Source organism: Mus musculus, chromosome 17, assembly GCF_000001635.26.
Source record: "Mus musculus strain C57BL/6J chromosome 17, GRCm38.p6 C57BL/6J".
NCBI classification, from domain to species: Eukaryota; Metazoa; Chordata; class Mammalia; order Rodentia; family Muridae; genus Mus; species Mus musculus.
The window spans coordinates 80,075,849-80,098,575 of NC_000083.6; the positions used below are offsets into that span (position 1 = coordinate 80,075,849).

At 43.7% G+C, this 22,727-nt stretch overlaps 1 long non-coding RNA gene across 3 annotated transcripts; it reads right to left on the reverse strand.

The window, feature by feature from the left end:
- Nucleotides 1–506: 506 nt before the first annotated feature.
- Gm41626 lies at nucleotides 507–21,055 on the reverse strand. 3 transcript variants are annotated; one of them, XR_001782222.1, is made up of 4 exons: nucleotides 18,874–18,903; nucleotides 9,439–9,567; nucleotides 692–1,090; nucleotides 507–545 (listed from the first exon to the last, which is right to left on the reverse strand). It is a non-coding gene; the product is annotated as a predicted gene, 41626 (long non-coding RNA). The 3 variants fall into 3 exon arrangements; XR_876986.1 differs by lacking the exons at nucleotides 507–545; nucleotides 18,874–18,903 and adding an exon at nucleotides 21,023–21,055 and having other exon boundaries at nucleotides 638–1,090; XR_001782221.1 differs by lacking the exon at nucleotides 507–545 and having other exon boundaries at nucleotides 638–1,090.
- Between the last annotated feature and the right edge of the window lie 1,672 nt (nucleotides 21,056–22,727).

Sequence of the window (22,727 nt, forward strand, 5' to 3'; positions counted from 1 at the left end):
ACCCTCAACCTCTGAGCGATCTCTCCAGTCCCTACTTAGAAGAATTTAAATGCAATCCAAACTATTATAAGAACCATAAATATATAGGTATTCATTCAATTATTGATGACATGTAAATGTATAGAAGCCATTAGATAAATTGTCTATATCCAAAAAGATAAGTATAAGAACCTTGTGATGATAAAAAAATGTTATTTAATGGAAAAAGTTTTTGTTTTGTTTTTTTCAAGACAGGGTTTCTCTTTGTAGCCCTGGCTCTCCTGGAACTCGTGCTGTAGACCAGGCTGGCCTCAAACTCAGAAATCCGCCTGCCTCTGCCTCCCAAGTGCTGGGATTAAAGGCATGTGCCACCACTGCCCGGCTTTTTAATGTATTTATTTTATGTGCATTGGTGTTTTACCTGCACATATGTCTGTGTGAGGGTGTCAGGTCCCCTGTAACTGGAGTTACAGACAGTTGTGAGCCACCATGTGGATACTGGGAATTGAACCCAGGTCTTCTGGATGAGCAGTCAGTGTTCTTAACCACTGAGCCACCTCTCCAGCCTAATGGGAAAATTTTAAAGTACAATTAAAAATTCTCTTCCTCTCTCCCTCTCTCCCTCCCTCCCTCCCTCTCTCCTTCCCACCTTCCGTGTGTGTGTGTGTGTGTGTGTGTGTGTGTGTAGGCCGTGTATACCAGGCTTTCTCACCCTTGGCACACTGACATGACATTCGGGATGTGTTCATTCTCTGCTGCTGTAGAGCTGGAATGTTTGGTGGTACACTTGACCTCCATATCTTACAGAGCTGCTGGTTGCTTCCCCTACTCAGAAATGTCTTCTGATAGCTCCAACTCCATCCTAGGGAACAGAGTCAATTACAGTTGAAAACTACAGAGTATTCTGCTAGCAGCCTTCAGATGAAGATGTAGAACTCTCAGCTCCTCCTGCACCATGCCTGCCGGGATGCTGCCATGCTCCTGCCTTGATGATAATGGACTGAACCTCTGAACCTGTGTTGATGTGCTGTCGGGACAGCTCTGGAGCACCCTTAAAGTCCAGCTCTTCCATCTCCGCTTCATAGAACTTGCGGCAGAAATCTTTAAAAGACTGAAACAGGGCAACACGAAAGTGATTAGCACCAACAGCCTCCTTTCCAGTGCACAAAATCAAAATATCAAAATGTAATGGTGTACAGATTTGATTTGCAAAGAAAAATGTGGAAATGTATAAAATTCAAAAAAGAAAAGAAAAGAAAACTACAACTATACACTCCATGATCAAAGCTATATAAAATTTATGCATAAACAGATAAAGCAGAGACAAGATAGAAATTCGTCAGTTGGGCAGGAATCCTGTGCTGGTGGGTTGTATCAACTTGGCACAGATAAGGATATCTCTTAAAGGAGAGACTCTTACTTGAGAAATGTAAACACAGGAAATGTCTGTAGAGAAGTCTGTAGGGCATTGTCTTGACTGATGATTGATGTGGGAGAGACCAGCCCACTGGAGTAGTGCCACCCTTGGGCAGGTAGTCCTGGGTGGTCTAAGACATCAAACTGAGCAAGCCAAGAGGAGCAAGCCAGTTCCTGCATGGTCTCTGCTCAGTTCCGGCCTCCAGGATGCTGCCTCGAGTTCCTGCCCTGACTTTCCTGGATAACAGATTACAAGCTAGAAGATGAAATAAATCCTTCCCTCCTCCTTTCTGGGCAGGGTGTTTATTACAACGATAGAAACCCCAAGACCAACTCCAAAGCAACGATTCTAAGAGGCCAGGGACACGAGAAACCTTCTGGTGACTGGCTCCTGATTTATCCCTCACTCTTGCCTGGAAGCCACATTGGAGGACATGACTAAACCTGAGACACAGCAACTGGATATAGCTCAGAGCTCAGCCGAGTGGATTGACCAGCACATCCTCCTCCCATGCTCACCCAGTTCCTGTCATAAATCTTAAAAAACGTCCCCAGAGTAGCAGTTCATTGGCATGCTACTACTGCACAGGAGCGCATATGGCTCACCTGTAAACTGTGACAGGATTTTCCCTGTCCAATCACACTAAAATATAAGGACATCACGAGGCCTGTGAGTGGATAGGGAAAAGGGAGGCAGAGCTAAAAGTTGCAAGGACAGAGAGCATCTCATGGAGAGGAGGAAGGACAAGATGGAGGGGGATGGACAGGAGGAGGAAGGACCTGAACCAGCATCGCTTTAGATAGTCACAGGTAGTTATGATATCATAAGGTCAGAATAATTGGAATAAAGCTTTTATCATTATCAATTGGTTCTGAAATTATTATATTGGCATCTTGTAAATTGAGAACTTATTGATACATAAATCTGACTGGTTAACTATATAACCTTCTAGAATTTTGTTTCTGCTGGGAAAATGGGTGTTGTGGTGGCTGACCGTGGGGTGAACAGTCATTGTGTGGGGCTGGTGTGGCAACAATCTGCCAAGGGACTTGGGAGCTCCAGCCCAGAGAGACCTCCAAGTTGAGATTACCCGGCTGGAGCCATGTGGTGCCGGTCCTTTTTTAAAAAATTTCCTGCAACAGAACTCATAATAAACTCCTTTCTAAAGCCCACTCTCTGTGGTCCAGGAATATCCTCCCTCTAATTTGCTAGACATGAACCCAGAGGCCTCTTTTGTGACCATGAACATTCGACACTCTTGAATTTAAGCCCACTTTAAGGAAAGGCCTGCTTCAAACTCAATGACACCTCAAATTTTCCCACAACCAGAATGAAGTTCATAACAACTTTAAAAACATTTTTAGTAAGATGATGAAGTTAGGGCCTTAGAACATTCTCTTTTAATATTGTTAAATGAAAATATTAAAAAGGGTTAATATAAAATTCAGTACTATTATTATCACATTTCCAAGGGGTTTTTCACTGCTGTAAGTAATTTTTATCTTTCCACCATGATACCATCAAAAGAAACCTGATTTAGATGATTACAAAATCCTTTTTAAGAAAAGCCATAAAAACCCCAACTGGTGTGTGACTCAGCTGGAGAAGGGCAGACTGACTCACTTGGACTGAATTCTGCTTTCTGAGGAATACTTCTTGGAGCATCCCCAAATTCGGAATTGCCACTGATTTCTAAGGAAATTTTATATAAGAAAGGAAAAAAAATTTTGGATTTTTAATCGCTGACGCCCATCACGGGAAGTACATAACATATGTTTGGCTTCAACTGGAAAGTTACTTAAAACATATTGACAATTTCTAATTTTATTTTTTTAAAGTGTTTAAGGATTACTGCCTGTAACATTTGCAGAACACAGTGTTCATTTTCCCAGCTAATGAATGTGAGCACAAGAAACAAAACTCCAGTCATGAACACGGGCTGAGTAACAAAAGTATATAACACAGAAATAAAGAATGTGGGCCCTAATACTGTAGGAATGAGAAAATGCAAACCCACTGGGAACATTCATATAGCCACTGTGTTCTTTGTTCAAACACACAACTAACCATTTTCAAACTTCATAATGTTATTCCGAGAAGCAGGTATTTGTGAGCCTAAATCTCCAGAGAGATAGGCCGAATAGTTGCACACCCTCTCTTCTATTCAAATATTTGAATCAATAAACGAGCAGATGGGTGTGCTATGCTTGTTATGCCTTTAGGTTTGGGAAATTGAAAGCTGAGGATAAAGGGGAAAGAGACATTATACTCAATCTGGAGGGCTGTGTAGAACTTCCTGAACCTACACAAGGTCTGAGCTTCAACTCCCAATATTAATTAATCAAAACAAAATCTTCAGAAGGCTGGGAATATAGCTCTGGTAGTGCACTGTTTGTCTAGCATCAATGAAGCCCTGGATTTAGTTCCTGGAATTTTATAAACTGGATGTGATGACACACATCTGTCATCTGGCAAGAGGAAGATTAGAAGTTCAAGGCCATGCTGGACTGCTTATGAGTTTGAGGCCAACCTGGAGTTACAGTCTCTCCTTGGTCTGGTATGTCTGATGAGTTCTTGGGCTTACTTCTCCTGATATGCCCATGTGCCTAAAGGGTGCCTAAAGTCACAAATTATCCCATTATGCTAAAGGGTGGCTCTTTTCCTATTCCTGTGCCAGTCTGTGATGGATGGGTAGTATATGATAGATGGTTCAATTTTAAATGAAGCCTTCTAGGGCAATAAACAACATGACAAGAAACAAAACAAATCAGCTTCACACAATGTGGGGTAACAGCCCTCTCTCTCAACAAATGTGAGAAAATTCCAATGGGTAGGACTGTGGTGTACATTGCAGGGTATTTGATCACACTGTGAACCCTGAGATTGTACTGTTTACTAGAAAAAAAAAAACCAGTTTTTAGTTGTGGCGTGGTCCAGCCTTTAATCTAAGAGCTTTCTACTTAAATATTGTAAACAGCATTAAGTAAAGTCAGCCATAGGTCAGGAGGCAGAGCAAGAATCCAGTTGACAGGGAGTGAACATAGGATTATGTAGGATTCAATTTTTCAAAACCCACCTCAAACGCTTCAATTTCCCTTCTAGACCACCACCCACTAGAGGTAGGAGAGAAAAGACAAAGGGATGTGGGCCTGTTTAGAAGTAGTTCGGGGGCGCTTTTAATCTGTTTGTCAAGGTACCAGCAGTCCAGTTCAGCAGTATCAGGATACCAAACCGTAATCAGCAGTTGTGGCAAGATCCAGTAGAAACAGCCAGGCCTCTCCAGAATTGTCATGAGTCAGCAGAGCGACCAGGACCAGCCAGGACACCAGGAGACGCTGTCACTGTCCAGTTGAATTCTGTTTACACTTTCTCCAAACATCAGGTGTCCACCTCAGCAAAACACCACGTGAGTCTACATCACATGACACAACCAGAACCATCTACTTCGGGATTATTTGGAAAAGCCATAGAGACCAAGATGAAGTTAGGAGCATAGATAGAGAGACACACAGGAAGTAGAAGGAAGGGACATTGAGTTGTAAGTTTTCTGGGACTCCATGAGAGAGGGCATTGGTTCTGGGGAGAAGGGTTAGCTGGGTTCTTTCTCTGCCTCTCTGAGCTAGTATGCTCTCACCCCAGCCTCTGGCTCCCAACTCTTCATTGGTAAAATCAAAGGATTAAGATTTTGTTTAAAAGAAAAAAACCAGGGGTTCATTGTTTCAATAACGAGCTAGACCAAGTGATGGACACAGTGGCTCTTTGGACTATCTTCAGGGAACTGAGAAAGCACAGCGACATGAGCAAACGTGTTCCTAAGAGCATGCAAGACACATGTCTTTTAATGGGACTGTTAGGTTCCTATGTGTTGACTAAGTGTGACAACAGGGAGATCACATTTGATTCACCAAAAAGTATCTCACCCAGTCAAGTTCCATATTCCATATGGTTTGTGTACTTTGAAATTCTTTTCAGAAAAGACTATGAATACAATGTCATTGTAAGAAAAATATAAATTGAGGTTCAGGTGGTGGTGGTACACGCCTTTACTCCCAGCACTCATGGGCAAAGGCAGGTAGATTTCTGAGTTTGAGACCAGCCTGGTCTACAGAGTGAGTTCTTGGACAGCTAGGACTACACAGAGAGCCCCTGTCTCAGAAGAACCAAAATGAAGAAAAAAAATGTGTGTGTGTGTGTGTGTGTGTGTGTGTGTGTGTGTAAAGTCCCTATTTTATAACTTACATAAGCAGAAATTATTAAGTTATTTTCTAGTGGACAAAATATTTCCACAAATTGGATTAGAAGATTCTGATAGTAAAGGGTATTTATATGAAAGCTAGCTCAGAACAGGCCAGAAGCTAACAGGAACAAAGCCCCTATCTTCAAATTATCTCTCCACCATTAGCCACTGCCATCTTCAAGCTCCCAGGATTATTATTTTTTTTCTTTGTCAATGCTGGGAATTGAACCTGGGGTCTTGTGCTTGCTAGGCCAGTGTTCTACCACTGAGCTACATCCTTAACCATACAGCTAATTTTACTGTTGTTGTTGTTGTTTGAGATAAGGTTTTGCCATGTAGCCCTCTGACTGTCCTGGAGCTTGTTATGTAGACCAGGCTGACCTCAAACTCAGAGAGATCCACCTCCCTATGCTTCTCAAGTGCTTGGACTAAAGGTGTGCACCACCTCTGCCTGGCTAGCTATTATATTTTCATATTTATGAAGCATCCAGAGCAAGGCTATAATGGCACCAGTCCTTCAGGAACTATGATCATCACTCCCAATTAAAATGTACATAAGACAAAATAGAATAAATTTATATGTTCATTCTGAAAGTTAGTGTCATGTTGGACAACACAATCTGTTAGAGACCACGCTAGCCAGTATTAGGGTAAGATTCTATCCCACCCTTGGTAAGTGAATTTATAATAAATAACTAACCCTACCTTTTTAAAACCCAATCTGGTCTCCTTCCCCTTACTTTTGAAGTCGTCTTTCCCTCAAGGAACCCAAGTTATATATCCCATTTGAAACTGAACCCTTCCCAGGACCATAAGATAGTCTTTACAAGAGTGGGTAAGTGACCCAATCAATCCAACTGCCTCCCCCTTCCTCCTTACACTGATGTCTTCACAGACACATACGTGTAGGTGTTCTCAGCCACAGAGTCATCTCTCCAGATCCTTTTTTGTTGATTTTCTTTGAGACAATGGATCTCCAGGAAAGTCTGACTGGCCTGGAACACATACTACATAGACCAGGCTGGTCTTGACCTCATGGAGATCCATCTGCTTTTGTCTCCCAAGTGCTGGGATTAAAGGCTAGCCTCACATCGTCTAGCCAACAAATTGTTTGCTTATTTGTTTGTTTGTTTGTTGAGACAGAGTATCACTGTGTATAGCTCTGGCTGTCTAGGAACTCACTCTGTAGACTAGGCTGGTCTCAAACTCAGGTAGGTCTGCCTGCTTCTGCCTCCCAAGAACTGGGACTAAAGACATGTGCCACTACTGCCCAGCCCAAATGTCCTTTTAGAAATGTTTTATCTCTCAACAAGAAATTGTCAAGGAAACAGAAACAAAGCCCCCAGGTTCTGACATTAGAGGCTCCCCAATCCTCTTACAGAAGAGACTTTGCAGCCACAGTCCTACAACAACAGCCTGTTATATGAGTCAATCATGAGAGTTGATGAAAATCAGATTCTTGGAGAAGAGTATTTAGATCTGAAGTCAAAACGTTCTTGCTTCTATAATGAACCAACTCTAGTTATAATGTAATTGCCTGGTGTGGTGGTGTGTGCCTTTAATCCCAGCACTTGGGACACAGAGGTAGGTGGGTCTCTGTCAATTTAAAACCAGGCTACACATTCAGCATCAGGCCAGCCAGAGCTGTGAGCCCAGATATAGGTGCTGGGAACCAAATCTAGGCCCTATGTAATAATGGGAAGTGCTTTTAGCAGCTGAACTCTCTCTCTCTCTCTCTCTCTCTCTCTCTCTCTCTCTCTCTCTCTCTCCCTCTCTCTCTCTCTCTCCCTCTCTCACTCACTCTCTCTCTGTCTGTCTGTCTCCCTCTCCCCCCTTCTGTCTTCATACCCCATTTTATTATAGTTTTAGAGAAAAAAAAAAACAAAAAACATTGCAAAACCAAACGGAACACGCAAGCTGTGGAAGAAGAAGCAGAAGAGTCTCGTGCTTTTGAAATTGGGCAAGCAGCTTGAGAAATTCGTGCAGGGGAAGTTCATGTCCTTAGAGAAACGACAAGAAAATATAGAATGTCAGGGAAAGCATGCTTGAGAAAAAGAAATAAAGAAGAAAAAGGAATCGTGACTCTTTGAGTTAGAACTCAGAAAAGCCAACAGGCTTAACATTTAAAATCTGCAAGCAGTTGTGTCGGAGGGGCTTCTGGGACACATAAGTGCCTCTCTCTTTAGTCCCCCCACCTCCTTTGCTTGCCTTCAGGGAAAGCAGGCTCCGGAGGGTGGTCTCCTGGACAGGTGACTGAGAGACACATAAAGATCCATAGAATATGATGCTGTCATCTTTGGGATAGATCAGAATGTCCTGTGAGAATGTCCTGTGTCAACCCAGGGCCAAAGGTTTTGTTTTTTGTTGTTGTTGTTGTTGTTTTGTTTTGTTTTGTTTTGTTTGAGACAGTGTTTCTATGTAGCCTTGGCTGTCCTGGAGCAATACTATGTAGACCACGTTGGCCTCAAACTCAAACAGAGAGCCTCCTGCCTTTGCCTCCCCAGTGCTGGATCTAAGTTGGGCACTACCACACCTAGACTAGATTTTAAATAAATAAATAAAGGAAGGAAGAAAAAAGTTCTCCCATAATGCACTTTAACAAAGCCCTGATACCTCCAACTTTTCATAAGGCATTTAAACTTTAAGGAAAGGAAAAGCTGATGTCTACCTTTCTAGTGTGGATCAGGTAAACAGCAAATAGGGTCCATGAGAGAGCAGTCCATTCCCAATGACCTCCAAAGCTACCTAATTTCCTATCTAGATACCTAACAACCACTCAGGAAACTGATCAGAATAGCTACCCTATGATACCAACCATATCATATCAGTTACGATTATGCCTTAACTACAAGAAACAAAACTCTCGGCTACAGTGGTTTATACCTAGCACTTTATTTTGCCACACAGTTAGAACATGGGAAAAGCAGCTGCAGGGTTTGGTTCAGTGTTCTAATTACAGCAGCGGCAGAGCGACAGTCCCCCTCACGGTGCCAGATGACTCCTGCGTTTTTTCAGGAGTCACATCCTCTTGGAAGCGACAGAGGGAAAGAGGAAGCCAGATTGAATGCTAGCTATATATGTCCCCACAGTGCCACCTTAGAGCTGGAAACGTGCTACACGGCCTGCCATTTGTCTGGGGATCCATGCCAAGAAAAGCTGCTCTTACAGTCGTGAGGACAGGTGCTCAGGGACATAGTCAAGATGTTGGCCCAGGGATTAAAACTGCACGGCTCTGGGACAGTAGCATAAAGGAGCTTTGGATCCAGGTGGTATTCAAGATTCTTGGCTGGTATTTTCTGAGAATGTTGCACAGTAAGTAAAAATGTTCCCTCCTCCAGACTCTCTGGGGACACTGTGCCACCACTGATAGAGGCGATAGCTTTGTCCCTTCACTTTCAGTCATGGGTTTTCTGTCTGCAATGCTATGTCCCAGTGTAAGTGCCTGACTGCCCTTTCCAAATTACCCTCAAGCTGGTGTCAGCAGAACTTCCCTGAGTCCTGCCTATTACTCTGACTATGGCCTCCACGAGCCCCCCTGAATCTCTGAACATGCAACAGGATAAGATAAAGACTTTACATGTAGCTACTTCATGTAATTATTATAGCAACTGTATCAGTTACATTTTGTTTTATTTTATTTTGCTTTGCTTTGTTTTCCAAGACTGAGTTTCTCCGTGTCGCCTTGTGTATTCTGGAACTCCCTCTGCAGACCAGGCTGGCCTCAGACTCAGAGATCTGCCTGCCTCTGCCTCCTTAGTGCTGGGACTAAAGGTGTGTGCCACGCCCCCAAGGCTGTATCACTTACTTTTCTATTGCTGTTGCTCTGAGTTTATTTTGGGTTTCCAGTTCTAGAGAGCTAGCATCCACAATAGCAGAGCAGAGGTAGCAGGCTGCAGGCAGAAGGAACAGGAGCTGAGAGCACACATCTCAAACCCTAGGCAGGAAACAGAGAGCAAGCTTGGAATGACACAAGCCTCTTGAAACTTCCTAGAAACACACCTCCTCCAACAAAGCCACACCTCCCAATCCTTACCAAACTGTTCCACCAACTTAAGCAGCAACCAACTCAAACATGTGAACCAATCTCATTCAAACCACCACACCAATCCTAGCAAGTAGATAGCAGAGGAAAGCAGGGACTTCTCAAAGACCTATTTCTCTGTCCTCTGGGTAGAGCTGAGAGTCTGGGACAACCAGAAGTGAACAAACACTCCATCAACTTGCCCCCAAAAGAACCTCCTTCTCATACAAGAAAGTCCCTGGCCGAGCTAGGGAGAAGCTGGGGAGCCAGCAGCCCTTCTAATTGGCTCCATTCACTGCTTGTTTTTTTTTAAACAAGTATTCATCATTAATTGTCCCTAACCTACAAGCTACAGTAGAAGTTGTTTCAAGGAAGGCAATAGTATGTGTTTGGGAGTGCATGGGTACCTAGCTAGAGACATCAGATCTCCTTGGACCTGGAGTTAAAGGTGGTTGTGAGCTCTCCAGTCTGGGTGCTGGGAACCAAGAACCAAACTCAGGTCCTCTGCAAGAACAATACATGCCATTATATAACAGTATTGGTTTGTGTGTTTGTTTCCTTGCCTAAGAAAAAGGTTACAGCCAGATATGGTAGTGTACATACACCTTTAATCCTGGCATTCAAGAAGGTAGAGACAGACTGTGAGTTTGAGGCCAATCTGGGCTACACAGAGAGTTCCAGGCCAGCCAGGGCTATACAGTGATGATACTCTGATGCCCTATCTGGAGGAGGGAGAGGGGAAAAGAGAGAGAGAAAACTGTGATTGTTAGAACCAGATATTCTTATAGTGCAAGCAACAGGAACCATTTGAGCCAACTCAAGCTCCACCTCCATGCAAAAGGGGGAATTTCAGAGCACAAGGAGATAAAAAACTCAAGAATGTTACAAGGGACAAAAGGAGAAGATTTCACTCTAGACACTAAGAACTAGAATCTCTTGGAATGACAGCGTATGCCTTTTATCTCAACACACAGGAGGCAAACAGGCAGAGAGCTCTGAGTTCCAGGCCAGGCTGGTCTACAGTGACTTCCGGCCCAGCCAGGGCTACACAGGAACTGGCTATCCACGTGAAGCTGCTGCTAGATGCCCGGAATTCACACAGGGTTGTACTTTTGTAATTAAGTCCGTTCTTCTTTCCTTCGATCTCTGCTCTCTTCCATCTCTTCCTCAAGGTCCCTCACCGCTCTCTCCACATAGCCTCTCCTTCCTGTTTTACTCCCCACTGTTTCGAGGATTCGCTCTGATTCACCGCGTACAGAAAACCAGACAGTTGGCCCCACGCTCCCATATGCGTTCGTTCTAAGTTCCAGTTCCTACTGTTAGGAGACAGAACCCATTAAATCTTGCTGCTTCATCTAATCTAACCCAAATATCCAGTCAGGCAGCCAGGCAGCATCAACAGGACTGCAGAATTCACTCTTGGAGACAGTTTAAAGATAAGGAGTCCCACTGTCTGGGTAGATTCCTAAAAGATGTGTACATAGTGCTTTAGATTAGATAAGAATCTAGATCTTTCTGCCTAAAAGCCAGTGTTCTGGATTTCCTGTTATTCTGAAAAAAAAAAATCTAATATCTTCGTTCAAACATCATAGCCATCAATCTGATGTATGATTTCCTCCTCGATGTTATCTGTGACACTTTGTTCATTAAGCTGGATAAGGGGGTCATAGTCTGTAGTTTCTTCTCTCCCCACCCCCACCCCCTGTCCTGGGAATGGAACCTCAAGCCCTGAAACCAGCTGGGTAAACACTCTGTCACTCAGCTGCATCTCTAGCTCAGTATATCTTAAATATTTCATAATTTTGAATATGAAAGTACCAGGGATGGAGAGATGGCTCAGCAGTTAAGAGCACTGGCTGCTCTTCCCAAGGCCTCAGGTTCAATTCCCAGCACCTACATCAGGCAGACCACAGGAAATCTGACACTTCTGGTCTCCGCAGACATCTGCACTGACATGCACATAGCCACACGTGTCTATATGTAATTAAAAAATAAAGCCGGGCCAACACTTGGGAGGCAGAGGCAGGCGGATTTCTGAGTTTGAGGCCAGCCTGGTCTACAGAGTGAGTTCCAGGACAGCCAGGGCTACACAGAGAAACCCTGTCTCGAAAAACCAAAAAAAAAAAAAAAAAATTAATTAAAAAAAAAGAAAGTATCACAAAACTTTGACATTTTAGAAGAAACATTTTTTTAAAAGAATTATTTATTTATCTTATGTATATGAGTACACTGTAGCTGTCTTCAAACACACCCGAAGAGGGCTTCAGATCCCATTACAAATGGTTGTGAGCCACCATGTGGTTGCTGGGAATTGAACTCAGGACCTCTGGAAGAGGAGTCAGTGCTCTTAAGCACTGAGCCATCTCTCTAGCCCCAAGAAAATTTAAATAATGATGAAAACCTTTAATTTCTAGCAACCTGGGACCCTATCCATTCAAAGTAATTCTCAATAAAGAACAATTAAAAATTTTCCATGACTGTCACAGGGTTTTGAACACATATATCTGGTCTACCTGGGACAGAAAGAAAATGCAAATGGGGATGAAGGCACAAACAACTAGTAAATAGGGGAAAGTGCTTAGCAGAGAGCATCTGCCGGTCCCTGGTGGCCCAGCACTTGAACCTTAATCCTCCTGGATCATGAAAGCAGCAGGAGAAAAGCCAGAGTGATTCCAAGATGGGCTGTCCAGGCAGGGAATGACTCCCCAGGGCTGTGGGTCCTGCTCAAGGGGAGAGCTGTGTGCGGCAGGACTTTAGTGCAGTCTCCAGCCCAGACACAAGCAAACACACAAATAAGGACAACCAAAGTGATAAAATCAGAGCTTTCCACACACAGCTAGAACACTATAGAGATGACTCACTGCAGCTGGGAACGTAGCTCACAAAGTGACAGTACTTGCCCAGCACACACAGGAAGCCCTGGAATTCTATCTACCCCTAGCACTACAAAGCAAGACACCACTAAATGGACTATTATGGCTTGAATTTGAGATGTCTCTCAAGGGTTTATGTGTTGAAGGTTTGGTGCCAAGGTCACCGAATACTCTTGAGAAGACATGCCTTGTCCGTATCCTTAATTCTTCATGTTCTCCCTTCCCCTCTCTCCTCCCACACTCTCTCTGTCCTGGGTACCTTCAGGTCATCAATTCTGTCCCACCACATGTCCACCTGCTCTCCACCTTGGAGTTCAGCCTAAGCACGAGCCAAGAAACAACCATGAACAAAAACCTATGGAACCATGCTCCAAAGTCAACCTTACCTCTCTCGAGGGGATTTCTCTCTCACTAAGGTACTTATCATAGTAACTAAAAACACATACACAGATAATCTAAGAAAGAAAGAGAGAAAGAGAGAGAGAGAGAGAGAGAGAGAAAGAAAGAAAGAAAGAAAGAAAGAGAAAGAGAGAGAGAGAAAGAAAGAAAGAAGTAACCTAGCAAAGAAAAATGGAGAGAGCCACATATTTCTCAGCTCTAAGAAACCCCAAAGAACCAATGCACGGGCATGTGAATTCATGCTACTTTACAGGGCCTGAAATCGCTCAACCTAGATACTGAACCGAAATGGTCCCGGATTAGCCACTTCCAAGCACATGGCAAGTACAAATCTCTTCTTCTTCTTCTTCTTCTTCTTCTTCTTCTTCTTCTTCTTCTTCTTCTTCTTCTTCTTCTTCTTTTCTTCTTCTTCTTCTTCTTCTTCTCTTCTTTTCTTCTTCTTCTTCTTCTTCTTCTTCTTTTCTTCTTCTTCTTCTTTTCTTCTTCTTCTTCTTCTTTTCTTCTTCTTCTTCTTCTTTTCTTCTTCTTCTTCTTCTTCTTTTCTTTTTCTTCTTCTTCTTCTTCTTCTTCTTCTTCTTCTTCTTTTTTTCTTTTTTTCTCCCTTCTCCTTCTCCTTCTCCTTCTCCCTCCTCCTCCTCCTCCTCCTCCTCCTCCTCCTCCTCCTTCTCCTTCTCCCTCCTCCTCCTCCCTCCTCCTCCTCCTCCTCTTCCCCTTTCTTCCTCTTCCTCTTCTTTTCTCCTTCTCCTTCTTCTCCTCCTCCTTCTTCTTTTTGACCGTACTTTAAATCCAAGCTTCAAAAATTCCCAGGATGGGCCAGGAAGTCACAGCCCAGACTTTTCCCCTTCCTTGTTGTAGGGCTCAAGTAGGAGGATAGCAAATTCAAGGCCAGTCTGTGCTACAAGGTGAGTTCACAGCTAGGCTAGGCAACTTTGTGAGACCGTCTCTCAAAATAAAGGTAACAAAGAGGATGGGGGATGGGAGGGGAGAGGAGGAAGGAGGAGGAGGAGGAGGAAGAGACAACTGGGGATATAGCTCAAAGGTAGAACCCTTTTGTCCTATGCACAAACCCTAGGCGTGGTCCTCAGCATCAAAGGCAGCAGAAAGGAAGGTGAAAAAGAGAATCACTGCAGTGTTCCAGGGAGCACAGCCTCACAATCAGAACACACAGGCAGAAACCTCCATGTGACAGTCGTCACAAACAGCTGACAGTAAAACCAGAAATGAGTAAAATTAAAACGATTGTAACTTGTAGGCTGGTAGTGATGCATGCCTGTCTTGAAAACAAAGTTTGTAACTTATAGATTAATAAGTACATAAAATACACTTAATACTGAAAATGTGAACAAAAGGACATAAAAACAAACAGTGCAAACTGGAACAAATTCAAGGAAAAACATGAATTTTATTAACTATTTTAGCAAATTAAAGTAAGAAGAGTCGAAGGGGCCTATGGGCAAGCTAAAAGACAGCTGAGAAGAGTCACCCAACAAGAAAGCTGGAGCTCTTCTTGTTCAAACCACAGGACACAAGAGAAAAGGGACAACTCAAAATCCTCCAGCAGGGGACAGGTTAAAACCATCTCCGACAAAATCATGAGCAGAGAAAACAAAATCAGTACTCAAGGCATTGCAGCTGTGGAATGTTATACCAGCCGGCTGAGGTTGAGCCATCACAGAAGGAAGGGCCCAAAGCTAGAATAAAAGTGTCATTACTTGCAAACAGTAGATGACTGACTGATCTATGGGTCAGTTATTAGGATCAGAATTTGGTTAGGTTGCTGCCTATCAAAATCAGTTTCACAATCAATGATGTTTCTGTAAAGAAGAAGAAATAAAATGGATCGTTCTACTTTGCAAAACTTAGAACAATGAAAACCACAGGGGTGTCTAGAAATTAATCCAGGGGAACATTTTGTACCAGCTAGAAACAGAACAGATAAAGAACGATATGGTACTGCAACTACCACAAACTTGGCATTTCACAACAGCACAGGCTTACAACCTTGCCACTGTGAAGGTCAGAACCTGAAGGGCTATATGGGCTAAAATCCAGTTGGAACAGATACAGTCTTCCTCATGAGTCAAAGAGAACGTCCTCCCTCCCTCCCTCCCTCCCTCCTTTCCTCTCTTCCCTTCCTTCCTTATGCTGTTATTGTTCACGTGTTTGTTTTGGAGACAAGATTCTGGTTTGTCTGGATCTCACTGTATCACAAAGCTTACCTCGAATATATAGTGACCCTCCTGCCTCTACTTCTATACAGGGATAAATTTGTACCAGCCATGATGGATTCTCAAAGACAAAACCTGGGGGTCTTTGCTAAAGGTTTTTCTGCTGACTCTGTAGTTTAGAGAAATAGCAAATGTGTAGCCAGCTCCCTGTGCAAGACATTGCATGCCCTAAAGAATTCCTCATTTTATACAAATGGTAATAAATAGCAAGAAGCAGTGCTTAAGGAAAACCATATATATGTGATATGTGTATATATATACATACACATGTATATATACACACACACACATATATATAGACATATGTGCATATATATATATGTGTGTATGTGTATATATATATATGTATGTATATATGTGTGTGTATATGAGTATATATATATCAACCAGCCCAGTCCAGTTTTGGATAACCCACTGGTGTGTTCTTCCCTGGGTAAGACTATTTCTTCTGCTCTCAGCATTCCTTAGTTGCCTGTTCTTTGAATAGGACAGAGACCTCACTGGCTTTCCTTGTCCACTACAGGATGCCTATCGTTGCTGTCCTACATCAGCTCCTGTCCGGGCAGTTAAGTTGGTGAGACTTTGTGGGTGTGGCTCCTGACATTACTAGTAGACACCATCTCACAGAAAACCCCTGATCCTCTCTGGCCCTTGCAATCTTTCTGCCCACTCTTCCGAAACAATCCCTGAACCTTAGGTGTAGGAGGGGTGTATTGTAGATATATCTTGTGGGACTGAGTTGGTCTTTATTTTAAATCAGGCGGTGACCTCTGTCTTTCCACCACTGAGTGGGGTCTGACCTCACAGTTTTATTCAGTTGGGTAGTCTTAAAAGAAGGGGTGCATTGGATATGAAGGAAGAAAGGCGAAAGGCTTATCAGTATTCTAGACAATCAGATTTCTGGATTATCACAGGTGACCTTTATAAGAGCAAGGGGGAGCTGGTGTGGGGGGGGGGTGGGGGGGGGAAGAGCACATTTGTATAAAAGTCTTACAGGCTGGGGATGGCTGCTGATCTCACCTTCCCTTCCCCTGCACCTGCCAGTTCCTCTGCGTCACTTTGTTATCCTATTACTCAGCATTCTCAAGATTGATTTCCTGCTGAGCTTTGAGTAACTTTTAAAAGGAGACCATTTCCCAACGATTGTCTCTAGCGAAGCCCAAACAGTGCCAGGCCCGTCCTAATGAACATGAACACATTTAGAATTGCCTGATCTCCAAACCTTCCTTGCTTTCACTGCCCATCTTCAGAACTAATGTCTAACCTGCATAAAAAAAAAAAAAAAAAAAAAAAAAAAAACTTCGTCCTTAGGGCTTTATCTTGGCAAACAGTTCCAACCATGTAACCAATGACTGTAACACAGTTTATACAACAGAAGTTGGCCAAGATAGAAAAGGCTGGTACCCCTGGAAACAGAAAGCAAGATGACTAAGGACACACAGCTTCTGAAAACCTAAAAGGAAGCATGTGTCTGCAAATTACACAAGGAAAATGCTAATTTCAGAATAATCAATATCTTTTCATAATAGTAAATTTAGCATCGACTTATCATTAGTAAAGCAACATAAGTATAGGAAAGATTGGCCCAGAGGAGGGGATACTTTGAGATAAAGTTGTGAAGAGTTCAGAAATCACAAATTGATCCCATTAACTTGCATCCTGACTCATAGGACAACCTCATGAAAGACACCACACCGAAGAAGCTTTGTCCTTGCTTTGAGTTCAACCTTTCTCAAAGCAAAATGTGGTTTGGCTAAAATAGGAAAAGGACCTACCAAGGTCATGCTGTAGCTGTAAGCTTTTGAAATCTGGAAGAGGTTTTTTACCCTGAGCCTCTTAGGAAAGCAGACAAATCATGGAAGAATTAATTTAAAGTGTACCACTACTAGGAGGAGCAGTCTCATTTTAACAGACACCATGTTTGGGGGTGGAAATGCAGTTTAGGGACATGTAATTTAGTTTTAATAACAATTTATTCCTGAAGGGGAAAATATCCAATATAGTGAATCAGTAAATGAAATTTTTATTGGAAAAAAAATCTTGTTAGAGGAAATTCCTTTTCTTATTTTTTTTTTTAATTTATAAATTGTTTTGTGCATTGGTGTTCTGCCTGCACATATGTCTGTGGGTCTGTGGGAAGGTGTCAGATCCCCTAGAATTTGAGTTGCAAATAGGTGTCACCTGCCATGCAGGTGCTGGGAATTGAACCTGGGTCCTCTGAAAGAACAGCCAGTGCTCATAACTGCTGAGCCATCTCTCTAGCCCCAACTTAGGAGAAATTTATTATACAGCATTAACGACATCTTCCCTTATTTGTCAATCTTTTTTGTTTGTTTGTTTTTTAGACAGGGTCTTACTACATAGTTCCAACTGGCCCAGAATGTGTTCTGTAGTGTCTCTACTACCTAAGGACTGACATTAAAGCCATTTGTCACTATACCTGGCCTTACCAAGTTCTTATAATAATTCTTTACCATGGACCAAAGACATTTTGATGATCTAATTTTGGGAAGAGTAAAATGGAAACTTAAGGGTCCTTTGGAAAGTTGATTATATTAAATGGTGTTCTGCTAAGGCACACACATGAAGGAACGTTTCATTGAAACGGACACAGGTGAAAGACCAAGACAGACTCATAAAAAAAATTTCACTGAAGCAGACACAGGAGAAAGAATGTCCTGCTAAAGCAAGCCCATGAAAGGACACGCAATGAAGGATTCTTCATTAATGACGCACGTATTGGTCTGCCTTACATGTGTAGCTGAGCTCCACTTGTCTGGATTCCATAGAAGAAACACACCAAAAAGCTTGCTCCACTAAACCTCTAACAACCACCCCATGGCTGTGCCCTTTCTCCTGTCCACCTGAGTGGCCCTGGATGGAAAACACCAAACAGCCTTAATTTTTTAAAACCAGCCAGATAACACAACTGCTGGGCAAAGAATATTCTGCCCCATCCTCCTTAGCCTCTACCTTCTGTGGAGGCTACAAACTATCAGTCCCTGGGAGTTATATGTCTGCTGCTTTCTATCCACGCCACAGCCTGGTCCGAATTCCCAAATCTCTCCACATTCCCTTCTCTTCCTCCTGGGACCTGAAAAACTCACCTTTTTTTCTCTTTGCCCAGTGATTGGCTTCTGCCATCTTTATTGACCCAATCAAGAAACAATTAGTGAACCAGATTTTAGTTATCAGCTCCCCCCTCTATAGGTTTTTCTTCTTTCTAACTGTTCTGTTTCATACTTTTAAAACTCTTGTTCCTAGCCAGATGTTAGGCATGGCATTTTACATAATAAATAAGTCGTCGATGGAATGATTACTTTCTCTAGTTTCTACTTGCCAAGATGGATAGGACTGTGATAAGGAGACTATGAAGGGCTGGGAGGGCTCTTCTGAGCATCCTTGCCTCCCAACATCCAGATTGGCGGCTGCATGTGCCACCTGCTTCAAATTAGTTCCTGGTTCTCACACAACCCCGGGAAAAAGAACTTTGACCATTTCTGCCTCCAGCGATTTCCTTGTAAAGGTGTAAATAGGATTAGGAGGAGGAAAAGAGGGAATGAGGACAAGATGGCTCAGCCATTAAAAATAGTTGCTTGCCACCACACCAGGTGGCCTGCGTTCGGTCTCTTGAACCCCCATGTCTTTAGGTTACTATTGCTGAGATGAAACACCATGGCTGAAAGCAAGTTGGGGAGGTCAGAGTCTATTCAACTTACACTTCCATATCGCTGTTACTCATCAAAGGAAGTCAGGACAGGAACTCAAGCAGGGCAGGAACCTGGAGGCAGGAGCTGATGCAGAGGCCATGGAGGATGCTGTTTACTGGCTTGCTCTTCATGGCTTGCTCAGCCTGCCTTCTTATAGAAGCCAGGACCACCAGCTCAAATCAATTACAGATTAAGAACATGCCCTGTAGGCTTGCCTACAGCCCAACCTTAGGAACACACTCTCTCAATTAAGGCTCCCTCCTCTAAGATGACTTCAGCTTGTGTCAAGTTGTCATAAGACTAGCCAGCACCCTGCACAAGGTGGGAAGAGTAAATCAAGACCATAAAGTTGACGTCTGACTTCCACAAATGCAAACATCACACTTACACACACACACACACACCCTCGATAATGAAAAATAAAATTTAGGAAAGGAAGGAAGGAAAGAAGAAGGAGGGAGGGAAGAAAGCCTCTAGAAGGAGAAAAATATGGAAAGAAGGACTGGAGAGATGATTAAGTGGCTAAGAGCACTGGCTGTTCTTGTAGATGTCCTGAGTTCAAAACTGTCTGAAACCGTAGTCCCATAGGATCCAATACCTTATTCTGGTTGCACAAAATCTACTTGTGCAAATGTACATGCGTGCATACAAAATGTTGGTATTCTGTCTAAACTCCACCCTCACAGTTACCTGGCAAGAGCCAGGTATGCTCCTCCCCACAGTTTCCTGGCAACCAGGTAGGCCTGGCCCACTATAAAAGGGGCGGCCTGCTCCCTCCTCCCTCTCTTACTCTCTTATTCCTTCTTCTCTCCCTTGCTCCCCTTGCCCCCTAGCTCCTCATTCCCTTCCCCCCCTCTCCACATGCTCATGGTCACCCTCTATTTCTCTACTCTCTGCCTTTCTCTGCCTCAACTACCCTCTTAACTCCCCTCTTCCTCATGCCCTGAATAAACTCTATTCTGTACTATACCATCGTGTGGCTAGTCAGTCAGTCTCTCAGGGGGAAGGGATGCCTTGGCATGGGCCCACCGAGGCACCCCCTTCCCCCACACCCCACCATACCCCCATAAAACATATCTTTTATCCCTTTATCTTTTTATAATCACCACATTGGTGCCCCGTGACTCGGATCTAGAAACTCTGCGGGTTTGCCTCCCATCTCAGCCACAACAAGAGGTCCACGCTCACTAGCCCAGATTTGGTAAGCCCCCATTCCCACCGGTCAGAGCGACCATCTGCATGGGTCCCAGAGAAGATTTCTTGAGCTCAAAGCTATCCCTGTGCTCCCTTGACTTTGGAAACAGTTTCTTCCTTGCGGCTGAGAATTCCAGGCCAGGCCTGCTCTCTGGCTCAGCAGCACCGGCTCTGAGTGTTAGACTTTCCCTTTCCCCGTCCCTCATTTGCGGCCTTCTGCAAACACTAGTTCAGCCAGTTTGCCTGAAAATCGGGTTGGTTCTGCCCTTTGCCAGGGACTCTGTTGCCCTCCTCCTCCCACTTGCACTTGGCTCTCATAGTGCCGCGTGACCACAAGCGTTGCTAGGATACGAAACACGCGCTTCTTTGAGCCCTTCCTTCCCTCCCCCTCTCCTCCCCCCTACCTGCCACCGCAGACTCTGGGCAGTGGGCCGTTGGAAGTCCCGCCCCACCAGCGACCCACTCTCACTCGAGAGAGCTCCCGCAGGAGCTGCTGCCACCCAACCTCTGCCATGTGGGTTACATAGTCAGACCCAAACCAACCCAGATAGTGCCTGGTCAGCCTCTTTTGGCGCTAAGGTGTTGGCTTTCAATGCCCAGTCTTTAGCACTGGCCTCCTGGCTGACCTACAAGTTAAACCTTAGACCCTTCTCGAAAGCAGTTCATTAACTCCTTGAGCTCTTGCAGCCGGCAGAAAATTCCTGGTACCATGTTGAATTGCTTTCTGGCAATTTCCAGGAAATTGCTGCCAGAGCCTCTAGTTACTACTCATGTGACGACCTGAATTTCTAGTTTGGCCATATACAGACCTGTCACTGAGCCCTTCTTAGGACACCGGTACGAAAAGTTCAGTGGCAATCCCATCACCAAAAGGGCACTAAATTGTCTTCAAACATATATTTTCAGGGATCTTCATACATAATGCCAGCAGTCTGGTAAATAGAAAAAGGGCCCGAGAGCTTACCGATCTGTGCTCCTACACACCCGCGGCCAGTTCTCATGGCCTTTGAGCTCAGTTTGTGTCACAGGACAAACTCATTTTCTGTCCTCACGATCTTATGCCATTGCTGCCAGCTTCCTTATTCTGATCCTAACCAAATATTTCTTTGCAAATACAAAAATATACTTTTCTCTACCTACGCAACCTGTCAAAGTTACCTAAGGTTTTCATTCCTATCCTGTCTTAATATGATTTTTACTACTCTCATTAAATTCTATTCGGTTATAACCAACCTATATAGCACTCAATCCTGTCAGAAGTTTGTTAATTATTAAGTTTCTGACAGACAGAATTCCCAAAAGCCTCTAACAGTTTCTCCCACGAAGTCTCAGAGGATGTGGGCACAACTACAGGACACTGCCTGGACTGTGAGATGATAATCACTGACATACACAGTGGTCAACACTGGATACCCTGAGTCAAATGACTTGGCTTAATAAAGGTAAGCCATTTCTCATGTCACACGTATCCATTCCACAGAGAAAAAGCCCTTTGTCTTCTGTGCTTGAAAGCCAGATTGATGCTGCCCAGGTTGCCATGGAGACCATGGAGCCCACAGAGAACTGTTGCTACTGGACTCTTGTCATTTTTTGAAAAATAATATATAACTGATATATAACTGATAGACCACTGTTTATTCTTTCTCAGACTTCTGACTACAGGGACAGCTAGAAGAAAACTTTCACAGATGTAATCTGTTCTCTCCTTATCTAAACTCTGTTTCCATTAATTAAATGCTTCATATTTCCTCTTCTTGTTATGCCACTGTCCTAACATTATCTGAGTTCCTATAAATTTGCCTAACTCTAATAAAACATTCCACTATACAATCCAGCTTTTCCAACTTTTTAATCCTGTTCCTTCTGCTCCACAAAAGGCTCATCTTAACGACTGCTCATATTATTAACTTGTGTTGTTATCTCTCTTGTAAACTTATAATTATAATTGATTCTATAATTCTACTTAACCTATAATAATGTGTTTCAACACCTTGTCAAGTCCTGGTGCTTACTACATCCAAGACAGCTCCAGAGAAGCAACCTCAGCTGCCCCAATCTCCTCTCAGATGCAGACGCTTCTTATTGGACCAGTTCCTTCCGACCTATCCTCAGATGGCTCCACAGACCCTGGACAGCAAGGAAGCAGCCAACTCTCCTAAAATTGGACAAACATCTCCCATACCCATCCCTCTGGGTTCCCCAGAGACACGTCACCCCAGTGTCAGCATGAAGCAGCCAGGTATCACAACGACCCTATTCCTGCTTCATTATCATCTCTTTCTAATTTTTTTCTTTTTTAACTAAACCAAAATGGGGGAATGTTGGTATTCTGTCTAAAATCCACCCCCACAGTTGCCTGGCAACAGCCAGGTATGCTCCTCCCCATAGTTACCTGGCAACAGTCAGGTAGGCATGGCCCACTATAAAGGGAGCTGCTTGCCCCCTCCTCCCTCTCTTACTCCTGCTTCTCTCCCTTGCCTCTTGCCCCTTTGCTCCCATTTCCCTCCCCCCTCTCTCCATGTGGTCATGGCTGTCCTCTATTTCTCCACTCTCTCCCTCTCTCTCTTTGCCTTTCTCTGCCTCTACCACCCTCAACTCCCCTCCACATTCCCTGAATAAAGTCTGTTCTATACTATACCATCGTGTGGCTAGTCTCAGGGGGAAGGGCA